Source organism: Pygocentrus nattereri, chromosome 20, assembly GCF_015220715.1.
Source record: "Pygocentrus nattereri isolate fPygNat1 chromosome 20, fPygNat1.pri, whole genome shotgun sequence".
Taxonomy (NCBI): Eukaryota; Metazoa; Chordata; class Actinopteri; order Characiformes; family Serrasalmidae; genus Pygocentrus; species Pygocentrus nattereri.
In genome coordinates, this window is record NC_051230.1 from 37,068,877 (window position 1) to 37,084,935 (window position 16,059).

The window sequence follows — 16,059 nt, forward strand, 5'->3', positions numbered from 1 at the left end:
ACAGTCACTAACTGGAAAGGGAGTGAACTTTGATGAAGAACTCATTCACAAGCAGAATTTTTCCCTTTGCCTGAACAAAAGACTGTCTGCTAAAAATGTAAGCAACCTGGCTGCTGACAAATGTTAATATCTAATATTAGAGTTAATATCTAATAGTATGTTATAAATGATGTGCTAAAAATTCTGTTCACTTCATTTTCATTTAAATACAGCTACATTAAGGCTCAGCTCATGGCTCGAAGGGGTTCTAAGGGGGGCACACTAATTAGAGTGCTCTCAGACAGACGCTCTCTCAGTGACAGACTCTCCGTGACAGACACTCTGTCAGACAGACGCTCTCTCAGACAGGCGCTCTCAGACAGATGCTCTCTCAGACAGGCGCTCTCTCAGACAGGCGCTCTCTCAGTGACAGACTCTCCGTGACAGACACTCTGTCAGACAGAAGCTCTCTCAGACAGATGCTCTCTCAGACAGGCGCTCTCTCAGACAGGCGCTCTCTCAGTGACAGACTCTCCGTGACAGACACTCTGTCAGACAGAAGCTCTCTCAGACAGACGCTCTCTCAGACAGACGCTCTCTCAGACAGGCGCTCTCAGACAGGCGCTCTCTCAGACAGGCGCTCTCTCAGACAGGCGCTCTCTCAGACAGGCGCTCTCTCAGACAGACGCTCTCAGACAGACGCTCTCTCAGACAGGCGCTCTCAGACAGACGCTCTCTCAGACAGGCGCTCTCTCAGACAGAAGCTCTCTCAGACAGACGCTCTCTCAGACAGGCGCTCTCAGACAGACGCTCTCTCAGACAGACGCTCTCTCAGACAGGCGCTCTCTCGGACAGACGCTCTCTCGGACAGACGCTCTCTCAGACAGGCGCTCTCAGACAGACGCTCTCTCAGACAGACGCTCTCTCAGTGACAGACTCTCCGTGACAGACGCCCTCTCAGACAGACGCTCTCTCAGTGACAGACTCTCCGTGACAGACACTCTGTCAGACAGACGCTCTCTCAGACAGAAGCTCTCTCAGACAGACGCTCTCTCAGACAGGCGCTCTCTCAGACAGGCGCTCTCAGACAGACGCTCTCTCAGACAGACGCTCTCTCAGACAGGCGCTCTCTCAGACAGGCGCTCTCTCAGACAGGCGCTCTCTCAGACAGGCGCTCTCTCAGACAGACGCTCTCTCAGACAGGCACTCTCAGACAGACGCTCTCTCAGACAGACGCTCTCTCAGACAGACGCTCTCTCAGACAGACGCTTTCTCGGACAGGCGCTCTCAGACAGACGCTCTCTCAGACAGGCAATCTCTCAGACAGACGCTCTCTCAGACAGGCGCTCTCAGACAGACGCTCTCTCAGACAGACGCTCTCTCAGTGACAGACTCTCCGTGACAGACGCTCTCTCAGACAGGCGCTCTCTCAGACAGACGCTCCCTCACACAGATGCTCTCTCAGACAGACGCTCTCTCAGACAGGCGCTCTCTCAGACAGAAGCTCTCTCAGACAGACGCTCCCTCAGAAAGACGCTCTCTCAGACAGACGCTCTCTCAGACAGGCGCTCTCTCAGACAGGCGCTCTCTCAGACAGAAGCTCTCTCAGACAGGCGCTCTCTCAGACAGACGCTCTCTCAGAGAGACGCTCTCTTAGAGACGCTCTCTCAGAGAGACGCTCTCTCAGACAGGCGCTCTCAGACAGGCGCACTCTCAGACAGAAGCTCTCTCAGAGAGACGCTCTCTCAGACAGAAGCTCTCTCAGACAGACGCTCTCTCAGAGAGACGCTCTCTCAGACAGGCGCTCTCTCAGACAGAAGCTCTCTCAGACAGGCGCTCTCTCAGACAGGCGCTCTCTCAGACAGACGCTCTCTCAGACAGAAGCTCTCTCAGACAGAAGCTCTCTCAGACAGAAGCTCTCTCAGACAGACGCTCTCTCAGACAGACGCTCTCTCAGTGACAGACTCTTCGTGACAGACGGTCTCTCAGACAGAAGCTCTCTCAGACAGATGCTCTCTCAGACAGACGCTCTCTCAGACAGACGCTCTCTCAGACAGAAGCTCTCTCAGTGACAGACTCTCCGTGACAGACGGTCTCTCAGACAGGCGGTCTCTCAGACAGACGCTCTCTCAGACAGACGCTCTCTCAGACAGAAGCTCTCTCAGTGACAGACTCTCCGTGACAGATGCTCTCTCAGACAGATGCTCTCTCAGACAGATGCTCTCTCAGACAGAAGCTCTCTCAGACAGACGCTCTCTCAGACAGACGCTCTCTCAGACAAAAGCTCTCTCAGTGACAGACTCTCCGTGACAGATGCTCTCTCAGACAGAAGCTCTCTCAGACAGACGCTCTCTCAGACAGACGCTCTCTCAGACAGAAGCTCTCTCAGTGACAGACTCTCCGTGACAGACGGTCTCTCAGACAGACGGTCTCTCAGACAGACGCTCTCAGACAGACGCTCTCTGAGACAGACGCTCTCTCAGTGACAGACTCTCCGTGACAGACGCTCTCTCAGACAGGCGCTCTCTCAGACAGGCGCTCTCTCAGACAGACGCTCCCTCAGACAGATGCTCTCTCAGACAGACGCTCTCTCAGACAGGCGCTCTCTCAGACAGGCGCTCTCTCAGACAGACGCTCCCTCAGAAAGACGCTCTCTCAGACAGACGCTCTCTCAGACAGGCGCTCTCTCAGACAGGCGCTCTCTCAGACAGAAGCTCTCTCAGACAGGCGCTCTCTCAGACAGACGCTCTCTCAGAGAGACGCTCTCTCAGAGACGCTCTCTCAGAGAGACGCTCTCTCAGACAGACGCTCTCTCAGAGAGACGCTCTCTCAGAGACGCTCTCTCAGACAGAAGCTCTCTCAGACAGACGCTCTCTCAGAGAGATGCTCTCTCAGACAGACGCTCTCTCAGACAGGCGCTCTCAGACAGAAGCTCTCTCAGTGACAGACTCTCCGTGACAGACGGTCTCTCAGACAGGCGCTCTCTCAGACAGACGCTCTCTCAGACAGAAGCTCTCTCAGTGACAGACTCTCCGTGACAGACGGTCTCTCAGACAGACGGTCTCTCAGACAGACGGTCTCTCAGACAGACGCTCTCTCAGACAGAAGCTCTCTCAGTGACAGACTCTCCGTGACAGACGCTCTCTCAGACAGATGCTCTCTCAGACAGATGCTCTCTCACACAGAAGCTCTCTCAGACAGACGCTCTCTCAGACAGACGCTCTCTCAGTGACAGACTCTCCGTGACAGATGCTCTCTCAGACAGAAGCTCTCTCAGACAGATGCTCTCTCACACAGAAGCTCTCTCAGACAGACGCTCTCTCAGACAGACGCTCTCTCAGACAGAAGCTCTCTCAGTGACAGACTCTCCATGACAGATGCTCTCTCAGACAGAAGCTCTCTCAGACAGACGCTCTCTCAGACAGACGCTCTCTCAGACAGAAGCTCTCTCAGTGACAGACTCTCCATGACAGATGCTCTCTCAGACAGAAGCTCTCTCAGACAGACGCTCTCTCAGACAGAAGCTCTCTCAGTGACAGACTCTCCATGACAGACGGTCTCTCAGACAGATGCTCTCTCAGACAGAAGCTCTCTCAGACAGAAGCTCTCTCAGACAGACGCCCTCTCAGACAGAAGCTCTCTCAGTGACAGACTCTCCATGACAGATGCTCTCTCAGACAGAAGCTCTCTCAGACAGACGCTCTCTCAGACAGACGCTCTCTCAGACAGAAGCTCTCTCAGTGACAGACTCTCCATGACAGATGCTCTCTCAGACAGAAGCTCTCTCAGACAGACGCTCTCTCAGACAGAAGCTCTCTCAGTGACAGACTCTCCATGACAGACGGTCTCTCAGACAGGCGCTCTCTCAGACAGACGCTCTCTCAGTGACAGACTCTCCGTGACAGACGGTCTCTCAGACAGACGCTCTCTCAGACAGAAGCTCTCTCAGTGACAGACTCTCCGTGACAGACGCTCTCTCAGACAGATGCTCTCTCAGACAGAAGCTCTCTCAGACAGAAGCTCTCTCAGACAGACGCCCTCTCAGACAGAAGCTCTCTCAGTGACAGACTCTCCGTGACAGACGCTCTCTCAGACAGGCCCTCTCAGACAGACGCTCTCTCAGACAGGCTTGCTTTCTGACAGGCATGCTCTCTCTGACAGCCGCTGTCTCTGACAGGTGCTTACTCTGACAGATCGGCCTCTCAAGCATAGTTTTAGAATGATTTAAATCATATTTAATGGATAGACAGTTCTTAGTTTCATGGGGAAATCATTCATCAATAAGACTTAACATTTCTTGTGGAGTCCCTCATGGTTCAGTTTTAGGGCCTTTTCTTTTCTCTATGTTGCCTCTAGGTGACGTAATTATGAAACATACATTTTCAGAGCTATGCTGATGAGATGCAATTATACATTGCCATTCCTTGTGATGATCAAGATTCTATAGACAGGCTGACAACTAAATCATGAAAAAACTGAAATACTGCATATTTATTCTGCATGGAAACACAGTCAATACAGCAGTTTTATCATATAAGAAAATCACAAAAGTTCAGTCTTTTCTGTCTCAGAGCAACGCAGAGAAACTTGTAGCTGTGTTTGTTCAATAGAGTTGATCACTGTAATGGTTTTCTTATTGGAGACAACAGTCCATCCTCTAGAACCCGTACAGAACACAGCAGCATAGATCCTCACAGCACCAACACAGAGAGCTCATATCACCCTGTTGCACACCGCACTGACTGCCTGGATCTGTTAGAGAGAGTTTAAAGCTCTGCTGCTGGTCTTTAAAGCTCTAACTGACCTTACAGCTCCTGAACGTCTGTTTATCTCAGATCTGCAGATTCAGACCTTCAAACTCCTTCAGTAAAACAGAAAATGTGGAGAGACTCTTTCAGTTCTGCTTCTAAACTGTCTTTTCAGCAGGCTTACTCCATGTTAAGGACTGCACACACTTCCCCTCCGGCCCTGGAAACGCAGCCTCAGAGCAGCGTCAGGTGGATGGTAAACGCAGTCTGAGTGGCTGATTAGAGCAGCGAGAGCCTGAAAGGAACCGTAGCTGAGATCTGAAAGTGAAAGCGGATCAGAGTGATTTAGTACTGGTTAAGTCGCTGCTCTGAGCGTGAACCTGAATTTAGAGAAGAACGAGCCGTGGACTGATGACCTTCTGCACGTACGACCAGTTTCAGCTCACATTGAGAAACGTCCATCAGCTGCTCTGAACTCACCTCACAAACCACTGAGGGGTCACCAGAGGTTCATGAGAACATGCAGAGGAGCACAACTGGAGCTGCTCACCGACAGTTTCATTTACAGTCAGTTAAACTGAGCATTTATTAGTTCATCATCATGGTAGCCTGATCTGATGGTCACTTCTACAGAGACATGTGAGCTTGTTTAGTAGATTACAGATCAGTAGCTACGTTTACTGTGGTTCTGCACTGCTTTGGTACTTTTCCAAACGGCCTTCTGTAAATTCCAGGCCAAATTCCATATCAAAATAATCACAGATATCATCGCTGTGTACAAAAGAAACATCTCAGTTGTTGATGTTTATTTTGTTGTCATTTGAGCTCTGAAGCTGCTCTTACGTTGTAGGAAATGCTTACATGGAATGAAACCTGCTTACATTAACGTCCATTAAAACGGAGGTTTTTCTCTTCATCCTGTCAAGGTAGCATTTTGGAGATGCTTGTTTTTGTTTGTTTGTATGTTTACTTTTTGTTTGTTTGGGAAAATGCCAACGCGGTTTATTTTGTATGTATTGATTTTTTTGCATCCACTCGCATCTAAAACTTTTTCCAGAAGTTAGTAATTATGATGATGAAGGTTTAGCTCTGTGCGCAAAAACTCATTTCCATTAAAAATGTAACATTTCTGTTGCACTAATGTAATGTAGTGTAAATTCTAGTCCAAATTCCATGTCAGAATAAACACAGATTATGTGTTTATATATATAATATATATATAAGTTTTTGTTGATTTTTCTACACCATTCCAGCTCTTTAGCTGCTCTTTACATTGTATGAAGCTTCCATGATGAATGGACCAATAGAAATGCTCCAAAAAGCTTGAGATAAAACATTAACACACATTATCAGTGAGGAAGGTTTTTGCCCTCTCTTGTAAATCGCTGTTTTTGAGATGCAGGGGTTTTTGGGTAGTGAGGGAATGTTTTATTTGGGCATTCTTTGACTTTGTGTTTAATTGTATTTTCTAAAAGTTAGTAAATGTAATGAAGTCTTAACTCCGCCCACAGTCATGGAGTCCTATATCACTGGAAAACTAATTTCCTTCAGAAACACCACTGGAAAAACTTCCTTTCCTTTGCACAAATCACAGCACTGTGTGTTGTGTGGTTATGAGGCTCATAATTAGCTTTCCCTCACATTCAGATCCAGAAGTCTCAGCTTGTAGAACTCCTGTGTTCATCGTGTTCAAAGCCCGTTCTGAAGGACGTTCCCGAAGATTTCTGGATTTCTAATAACAGTGCGCCGTGTTTTACAGAATAAATAATAAAAGAGTACGATTTCAGTAACTGTTAATATATGCAAACGTCTGCATGTTCATTAGATTACATGTAGTTTGCGTACTTAAATCTAACTTTTTGGACAAGTTACAAATATAAAAATACCTAAAGTAATATCACTTATCAACTCTTATGATTATTATCATATAATTATCACTATAATTATGAAAAGCCTGAACGATTTACAGACAAAAACCTTGAAATTCTTAACCACTGGGTGTGTCTGGTTCCATCTGTCCTCTAGTCTAAAGTATAAAGGCCAGTGCCTTCCCTAAAATCTGATTGGCCAGCCCAGAATGTCTGCCATGCAATCACCTCGCTGTGGAGTCGGTGTTCATGCCACTAAAGGGAGACTCTCCAACAAATCCCTGATCCCAACCATCCCACTTTAACAGTCTGGACATCTGGTCTGTCCCGCTTTGTCATTAAGGGTGGAGACGTTTGGCTGTCAGGGAAACATCTATTCAACCCCTCTCCACACCCAACCCCCCCACCCCATCACACATGAACTCCAGGCCAACGTCATGTGTGACATCAAAGGATGTTGCACTGAATAGAATAAATCTCAGGAACGCTGCGTGGTCCAGACCCACTTCCACTTTTTCCCAAAAGGGTGGGGTTTTATCATCTGCATGAGATGGGGCTTCAGTTCGGTCGTATCCCTGTCAGCCGCTGTCTAATCCAGCCCTGAAATAAACCGATAAACACAAATCCAGCACTGAATGTCTTCTGTGATGAAAAGAGTTAGTGTTGTGGTTAGCAGCACTCTTAGCCATCCACTGATGCCATGGGTTGAGTCTGTAGACCAATCAGAGGCTGTGTTCCTGACTCATCAACCAATCAGAGGCTGTGTTCCTGACTCATCAACCAATCCAGAGGCTGTGTTCCTGACACATCAACCAATCCAGACGCTGTGTTCCTGACTCATCAACCAATCAGAGGCTGTGTTCCTGACTCATCAACCAATCCAGAGGCTGTGTTCCTGACTCATCAACCAATCAGAGGCTGTGTTCCTGACTCATCAACCAATCAGAGGCTGTATTCCTGACTCATCAACCAATCCAGAGGTTGTGTTCCTGACTCATCAACCAATCCAGTGGCTGTGTTCCTGACTCATCAACCAATCCAGAGGCTGTGTTCCTGACTCATCAACCAATCAGAGGCTGTGTTCCTGACTCATCAACCAATCCAGAGGCTGTGTTCCTGACTCATCAACCAATCAGAGGCTGTGTTCCTGACTCATCAAGCAATTCAGAGGCTGTGTTCCTGACTCATCAACCAATCAGAGGCTGTGTTCCTGACTCATCAAGCAATTCAGAGGCTGTGTTCCTGACTCATCAACCAATCCAGAGGCTGTGTTCCTGACTCGTCAACCAATCCAGTGGCTGTGTTCCTGACCCGTCAACCAATCCAGAGGCTGTGTTCCTGACTCATCAACCAATCCAGAGGCTGTGTTCCTGACTCATCAACCAATCCAGAGGCTGTGTTCCTGACTCGTCAACCAATCCAGTGGCTGTGTTCCTGACCCGTCAACCAATCCAGTGGCTGTGTTCCTGACTCATCAACCAATCCAGAGGCTGTGTTCCTGACTCATCAACCAATCCAGTGGCTGTGTTCCTCACAGCATAACACTACTCTTCTGGGCTAGTGAAAATAAAGCTCTACAGCAGCATCCACAAAAGATCTATTTATTTCATCTTTTTCAAATAAATTTATCTCTGAGATGCTTTGATGTCGTATATGATTTCGTTGACCTGAGAGCGCTAACAGTGCCACCCTGCTGAAACTCTCTGCCCCCCTGGTAGAACGTTCTAGATCCTCCAGCGCCTCTGCATGTTTTACTGTTCTTCTGTTTCAGGTACATTCAGCAGTTTAATGTCTCAGTGTTGCTGATTTTCAGTAAAATTATTAAAAAGAAATGATTCCTGCTTCTTCACTTCTACTGCAGGCAGCCTGAACACATGTCTGTGTGGATGGACCAAAAGCAGAACTTCTTCATTCTGAGATCTCTCATGATGAGGAGAATAGTAAAGGAGGAAATCTGCTGACGGGCCTGTGAGGAAAGTTTCGTGCTGACTCTGTGGTTATAAGAGCCCACAGACGGTTATCTTAGCATGCAAGGCTATGAGGAACAGACCTGAAAGGGGAAAATACAATTTAAAAGATTATAATGTTGTAAGAAAGTGATTCAGGAACTGTTGGGAGGGGAAATTTATGACCCTCATGACCCTGCATGTTCAGCTAGTTTCACATCACACTTTGAGATGTTCGTGAATTGCTATGAACAAACACCCCAAACCCACTGAAGGGTCACCAATAATGTAATCAAGTTAAAGTCACACTGGACAACAGGAGAAGTTAAACATTTCGTAATGTCTTTCTGTTTGGCCAGATCAGATCACGAGATTATCAAGACCATCAGAAACGTCTTCAGCATAATGCTGGACTGGAAAAGGTTCACCAGTTATGAACAATGGCCATTTTTATAATAGAAAAAAGATCAAGCCTTTTGCGCCTGTGGCAACTTCACTGTGTCCATGCAGATTAAAAGCGTTCACGACTGTTTGAATCGGCAGTGACTGACACAAATAGCCCCTAAAGTTTGACCACTGGACCTGTGCATTCTGAAGCTTTGACCTCCAGCTCCTGCCATGAAGGCTTTAATTTTGAATGGCTACTTATGACAATCTTGATGATCATATACAGGCATGGATTCAGTGACAGGCTCCCAACTCACACGTTCACCTGATGCAAATAACAGTTTATTTTAGACTTGATTTATTTATTTCAGACAATGAATGAAGGCACTGCACTGTAAAACATTATTTAGCCTTTAAGTTCTGATAACTTACACTCTTTAGTTACCCTAACTATTCATATTGAGTTTTCGGATTTCAACTATAGTTCGTGAGTTTTTAAGTATTGTTAAGTTAATTTAATGAAGCAGATATTTTAAGGAGTCAAATGAACTTCATATTGTGAGTTATGACCATGCCAGAGATTCTCTGGCTATGTCTTGGTGTGTCACTGTATTAATGCGCCACAGAAAAAGCACTTCGTTTTGGGTTGAAAAAAGTAAGTATCCTTTTTGATAGTACGTGTCTTACAAATATTCCAGAAGCAATAATAATTTAAAATACAGAAGAAGTAAATCACAAATCGAGGATGTGCATATTAAACAACTATTAACCTTGGGGAACTAATCTAGGCGGCGGATGAATACATGTGTAGAGCGGGACCACGAACGCAAGCACAGCCAAGCCAGAGGGAGAGAGACCGTCATAAAGCGGCGTGAGGTGAGTGTGGAAGCAGTGAAGTGTCCGTTACGTTGAAAACCAGTCTTATAATTGAGTTTTCTTGCACCTACACATACAATAAAATTATCATGTGGTCATAAAATGTTTACAAGACGCCAGTTCTATTAGCTTAACCAAGTTGTAGAAAATGGCTGGCTAAAAAGAGGTCGGGCAAACCAAACTCTAGCTAGTTAGTTAGCTAACGCTAACTAGCAAAGCTATTATCGGCCGTACCCCATCGGCCAGTCCGCCTTTTGCGCAGTTTCCTTAGATAAACTAATGAAACAGTCATCTTGAACATTTTATTAACCTTAAGACCAATGTATATATTATCAGCTTCTCTAGCTAGCTAGCACTAGCGTTAGCTTGGTTTGTCGACGTGTTTTAGCTAGCTAGCTAGAGAAGCTGGTAATTTGGTTTGTGAGGTTTATTGTACTTACACATACAATATCCTGGTCTTAAGGTGATGAAATGTTTACAAGACGCCTGTTTTATTAACGCTAGCTTAACCAAGTTGCAAAAATGGCTGGCTAAAAAGACGGCAACCAAGCTAAGCTATCTAATTAGCTAGTAAAGCTGTTAACTAGGTAGTTAGCGTTAGCTTGGTTTACCGACGTCTCTCAGCTAGGTTAGGTAGCTAACTAGCTAGTGCTAGCTAGCTAGCGAAACTGATAATTAGCTTTTTTTTCCAGGGGTCTTGTACATATACATTGGGCTTAAGGTAATAAAATGTACACGATGACTGTTTTCTTAGTTTAACTAAGCTGTACAAATGGCTAACTTAACTTACTGTTGGCCAAATTAATTCGCTAGATAGGTAGCTAGCTAGCTAGCGTTAGCTAGCTAGAGACTGGTAATTTAGCTAGCTACGGGACGTCTTCCCGCCCATTTTAGTCTCAGGTGTAGCGAGTGAATCAGCGTATTTCGGCAAAACCACTATTTTTTATTATTTTAATCTTTTTATTGTTTTCTTGCTGAATGAACGAAAATATCTCGCCTAAACATCTTGTAATTGTTACGAAAATCCGAACAGTCCGAAAATGTGCTTTCCCACTCTAGAAAAGAACGAACCATGGTGCAGTAGATTCAGACCGAGACAACCACCTCTTCATCGTGGTTATTTGTTCCGGGTTTTTAGCAATGACTGTGAGTTTGCTTGAGAACTTGCTGGCTAGCTATGTACTTAGTTAGCTTACATGTATTTCTGTCAATTAAAGATTGTTCTTCTTTAAAATAATTTAATCTTACTCTTTCCATTGTTTTTGTGGCTAATACGACCGAATTAATGTTTCCTGTATGAAGTTCTTATGTGTAATTTTCTGTTTTACAGGTACAAATAAATTTTTAAACCCAGGGACTACAAATGTGGATGAAGTGGAGTTGTAAGTTTTGCGATTTTGTTTCATATAATGAAAGAACTATTGTGAATCACTACAAAGGGCTACTAGGGTTGTTCAGGAAAGCTGCCAGATGCTGGTGTCACATTTTGCAGTTGGTCATAATAGAAAAAGGGTGCTTTACTTTTTTAGTACTAAATAAACTTGTCATGAAGGGGTTAAATAATTCTACCACTGCATTTGTCAACAATTGCCATTTTGTGTTGAATTTGGAAAACATACTTTTTACACAATTGTGTTGAGCTATTTAAAGTGTTCTTTGATGTTGTCAGCAAACCATGTTATGTTAATAAACATAGTTTGCCCAGGGCTTATATAATTTTGATTGCAACTGTATCTCATATAATTTATGTATCCTGTAGAACACAAATGAGAGGAAACGAACTGCAGCATTGCTTGGTCTGCCCCACTACCTATCAGAAGATCCAGCAGATGTCATCAGGATTTGTGATGTAAGAATATAAATTTATATTCTATACTGACTGCATTCATACAGGTGCATCTCAAAACATTTGAATATTATCTAATTTTATTTCAATAATCAATTCAAGTGAAATTTTGAGCGCTTATTTATTTGTACTGTTGATTATGGCTTACAGCTAATGAAAACACAAAATATAGTATGTCAGAAACTTAGATTATGATCAATTGGTATTTTTTGTTGTGTGGACAGGTGCCAAATTAAATCTCTATCTCCATAAAGCTTGTCAGCAGAGGGGAGCATAAAGTGCTTTAAAATTTCCTGGTAGACACTGCACTGACCTTGGACTTGATATAACACAGTGGACCAACACCAGCAGATCACATGACTCTCCAAACCATCACTGATTGGTGAAACTTCACACTAGACCTCGAGCATCCTGAACCGTGTGTCTCTCCACTCTTCCTCCAGACTCTGCTCCCTTCATTTACAAAAGAAATGTTAAATTTACTGATGGTCAGTGATGGTTTGGAGAATCCTGTCGTCTGCTGGTGTTGGTCCACTGTCATATCAGGACTATGCAGTATGTACCAGAATGTATGGAGCGCTTTTTCTTTTGACAAGCTTCATGGAGGTGCAGATTTAATTTTCCAGCAAGAGTTGACATCAGTTTGATAACGTTGCTTTATTTGAATTGCCCCAATAGAGTGTTACGGGTTGTAGCTACAAAATAGTGATCATTTTATTTTTCTGATTTTGAAGGCTCATGGTGAGACATTGGATGTGGCTATGAAGGGGATGCAAGTTGGCCTCCTGATAGGCCATGAAGGTGCTCTACAGGATGCCTTTCCTCGGGATATCTTCAGTGTGGCAGTTGTGGTGGAGGAGACCATTGTACTACACAACCTCAAAGATGTGGCATGCAGCTTTGCCATGCTTATGGGCATCATATATTGTGTGAATCTTGAATATCCACAAGCTATGAAGTATTCCTTTGAGTTTTTGCAGCGAGTGGTGATGAAGGTCCAACCAGACCAAGCTTCTGCACGAATACACGGGCTGAGAAACAAACTGTTAAGGTACAAACTGTAAAGTCTCTGGAGCATTTTTGCACCTGAAAGTCTGGACCAAAGCCTGGACCAAGGTTCATATTTTTGTTGGATTGTGTACATTTAGTCGGTTGGTTGAAGTCTCTGGCCATTTGGAGCGTTTTTGCACCTGAAAGTCTGGACCAAAGTTCATAGGATTGTGCAAATTTAGTCGGTTGGTTGGTTTTACGTTGCAGTTTACTTGCACACAGAATGACTTTGATGCAATTTGTCATCATCTACGTGGGCTGTTCCGTCCTATACTTGACATTGATGGGTTTGTAGAATGTTGTTATTCCATGAGTTGCCTTTCCAAGCCCACACTTGCCATAATTCAACTCCCTTTATGTGCAGGTGTGTCCCTCAGCAGAATGAGCCTAACAAATTCCTTGGATTTGTTTTCTTTATTTCTGTTAGTAAATAAGGGTTAATATTTTATTTCTGTGAATTGAATTACAGTAGATACAGGAGGCTCGATTGTAGGTGTTTGTGACCGTACTGCTGTGTGACATGCTTGCACATGAGGGAGAACTGAATGTCAGCACAACACAGCTTCTTTTTCATGTTTTCTATTGTTACAGTTTAAAACAAACCTGCACTCACACAGGAAATTAAGACTATTTCATTTGTCGCTGTTGACATGTATTAGGCCATACATAAAATTTGATCAATTATTCTGGCATACATGCGTATCTTTTATACATGTGTGTTCAAGTACTTTTGTACCATTATACATGAACTGTTTTTGTGTTGTGATTTTCTAGTTCTTTATTGTATATTCAATGTTTAATCCAAGAAAATAAAAATGAGATATTGCCTCAGAAGTGGTCTTTATTGATGTAACTAAGATTCACAATTTAAAACAATAAATGTTTGAACATTATCTTAACTTAAAAAGTAATGTCAAGGTGTACATTAACTTAAATATGTGAGTTGAAGCCAGTAAATGGAACCAGTAAACACAACTTGTTTTAGTAAGTCATCTGAACTTTAAACTTGCATTGCTAAGTTGAAACATAAAGCACTAGACAATCAACTTGCAGGAAGGAATTCAAAGCCAAACTAAACTTTAAGTCTTGACTTGAAGTAAATGGTAATAATGATTTCATTTAACTTAAAACTTTAAGGCAGCTTTTGAACTTAAGTTTTTAAGTTGAAGCTGATATAATTTTTTACAGTGTGGCCTCAGAAATCTTAAATCTCCAATGATTAATCATTACTGTCTTACATATTTCTCTCATGAGGAACTGCCCTGCCCAGGGTGATTTGTGGAGAAATATCATGAAGCCATCATCATGTATGCGTCTGAGACATCAGTAAGAAAGAGAAAACTACTCTGACTGAGCTGTTGGCTCAAACGCAAGGACAAGTCATTCTGGAAAACATGCACATTCCTTTGTGCTGTTTGTCTCCTCCTATTTGGCTGGTGTCCACCAGGGGGAGCTCCTCCTGGGGTCAACCCTGAATCCCACCACACCTGCTGCTCCAAAGTCTTTCACCTGCTCATCTCCAAATGCATTCACTCTGTGGTGTCTGGGTCACTCCTTCTCTGTTCTACCTCCCACTAATGTTCCAGCCCAAAGCAGGGCATTGTGGGTAGAATCAGCATCATTGCCAGCAGCACGTTAGCTGGCCCTCAGAGTTTAATGTCCTGAGACTCTGACATCTCGGACAGCGCGGTGAGCCAGGAGGCTGGACTGTGGGCCCAAGACTCGCTCATCAGCTTCCCCATCTGCCGTAAACACTGCAACACCAAACAGCAGCGTTAGAGCGTCTGACGGGACGTCTGTAGATACAGGTGAGTATAATATTAAACCGTTTTTGAGTGACCACTAAACTTGAACTCATAAATACACTAACATGCTCAGGGGATAGGGTGTGGGGTGGCCCCCCATTAAAATGCACTCTCAGGTGGCAAAAACCAGAAGATGTGCCCTTTTGGCTGCCCTTAACATGGAAAATGTGATTGGGCAAAATGATCGAGTGCCTCTAGGGTCCCGCTTCAGGCAACACATTTAGGTGATGTGCCTCCTAGAGCACATTGCCTTCTATGATGTGCCTTCTATCTCTGTGTTTTTGCAAGAAGCCAATAAGTTCATAAAGTAATGTTAACATATTTAGTAATGCAATCACTGGTAAGAAAAAGTTTGCTGTATTACATACTGACACACTGTAGTAGCATTTCAGGGGTACAGCTTATGGCTGTTGGAGGTGGCGTACCGGCCCTCCACCCGGAAAGATGTGTGGGTGTACTGTCGGGGATGTGAGACTTGCCAGAAGTACAAACCACGCATCTCCAAGCTTTCAGGATTGTTACAGTCCACCCCCGTCATTGAGCCTGGGTACATGTTGGGTGTAGACTTTATGGGCCTGTTACCCAAGAGCCCACAGCAGAAGGAGTACCTCTTGGTCGTGATGGACTACTGCAGCAAATGGGTTCAAAAGCTGTTCCCCTTCCATGTTGCCAAAGCATCCCAGATTGCCTGCATCTTAATTATTGAGGTATTTACCTGGTAGGGTGCACCTGCCTATCTGGTGTCTGATCGGGGAGTCCAATTCACCTCTCATCTACTCCATACCACCACAGTGGGGTGTGGTTCAGAAACGTACCCCCGCCTATCACCCACAAACCAATCTGACTGAGCGAGTCAACCGGACCCTCAAGACCATGATCACCTCCTACGTTTGGAACGAGCACCGTCTGTGGGACCAGTGGTGGCACTGGGGAGGAAGCTGAAAGGACCTCTGGAGAGACTTTTGAGCCAGCCACCTGACACAGAGCAGGCGGCCTATAAACTCATACAAAGTGGCAGCAAGGCCACTTCCAGCAAGTACGAGCGAATGTGGAGAAGGCTCTGAACAAACAGGCCAGGTACTGATGAAAAGGTGCAGCCAAGGTAATTAAACAGCTCAATCCAGTTAACTGCCCGGTGTCTTACCTCAGTAATCCTAGTCAGGTCGACACCGTTCATACAGAGCACCTCAAGCGATACAATGGTCAGGTCCGGTCGACTCTACGTGGGCGGGGTATGTAACCAACCTGGTTACTAGTATCAGGTATTTCTCATGCCAGGTAGTGTTTTGGGTCATTCCTCCTCCTATCCACTAGGGGGCTGTAGGGAGGTTGCCTTTTTCAGGAAGCCAGAGAGGAAGTGGTAGAGGGTTTGGCCTTCAGGCACATGTTCTCTCTGCTGGCAAATCTCCTTTTTGGTAAACCTGGTGTTTCAAGCTGATTGTTTTTTCTGTCAATTAAATATGATTAAGATTCTCCTTTGCCCCGCCCTCCAGATCTAACACCAAAGACCACCTGCTTATCCATTATACACTAAATTATTACACCGCATTAGCA

At 44.8% G+C, this 16,059-nt stretch overlaps 1 long non-coding RNA gene across 1 annotated transcript; it reads left to right on the forward strand.

The window, feature by feature from the left end:
- The first annotated feature begins 9,644 nt into the window (after positions 1–9,644).
- Positions 9,645–13,527, forward strand: LOC108415991. Its single transcript, XR_005129235.1, has 4 exons — positions 9,645–9,804; positions 11,135–11,186; positions 11,564–11,653; positions 12,385–13,527. It is a non-coding gene; the product is annotated as an uncharacterized LOC108415991 (long non-coding RNA).
- Positions 13,528–16,059: the final 2,532 nt, after the last annotated feature.